The sequence below is a fragment of the Notothenia coriiceps genome, unplaced genomic scaffold (assembly GCF_000735185.1).
Source record: "Notothenia coriiceps isolate Sejong01 unplaced genomic scaffold, NC01 NC01_scaffold00037250, whole genome shotgun sequence".
NCBI classification, from domain to species: domain Eukaryota; kingdom Metazoa; phylum Chordata; class Actinopteri; order Perciformes; family Nototheniidae; genus Notothenia; species Notothenia coriiceps.
In genome coordinates, this window is record NW_011369951.1 from 14,794,454 (window position 1) to 14,794,713 (window position 260).

Sequence of the window (260 nt, forward strand, 5' to 3'; positions counted from 1 at the left end):
TAAATATTTTTCTTTTGAAAGTAATCTACCCCTTGAACATCAACCAGTTTTATGAAACTGCATTACTTAACCACTTGAGTAACCCTCTTAAAGGTGCCATGACATGGCCATTTGTACTGATCATAATTCAATTTTTGAGGTCTACTAGAATAGATTTACATTGTTCAATGTTCCAAAATCACATTGGTTTCTCATACAGCATCTCTGTATAGTATGTGCATTCTCTCTCTGTCCTACACGCCTTGTTGGAGCTCCTGCCC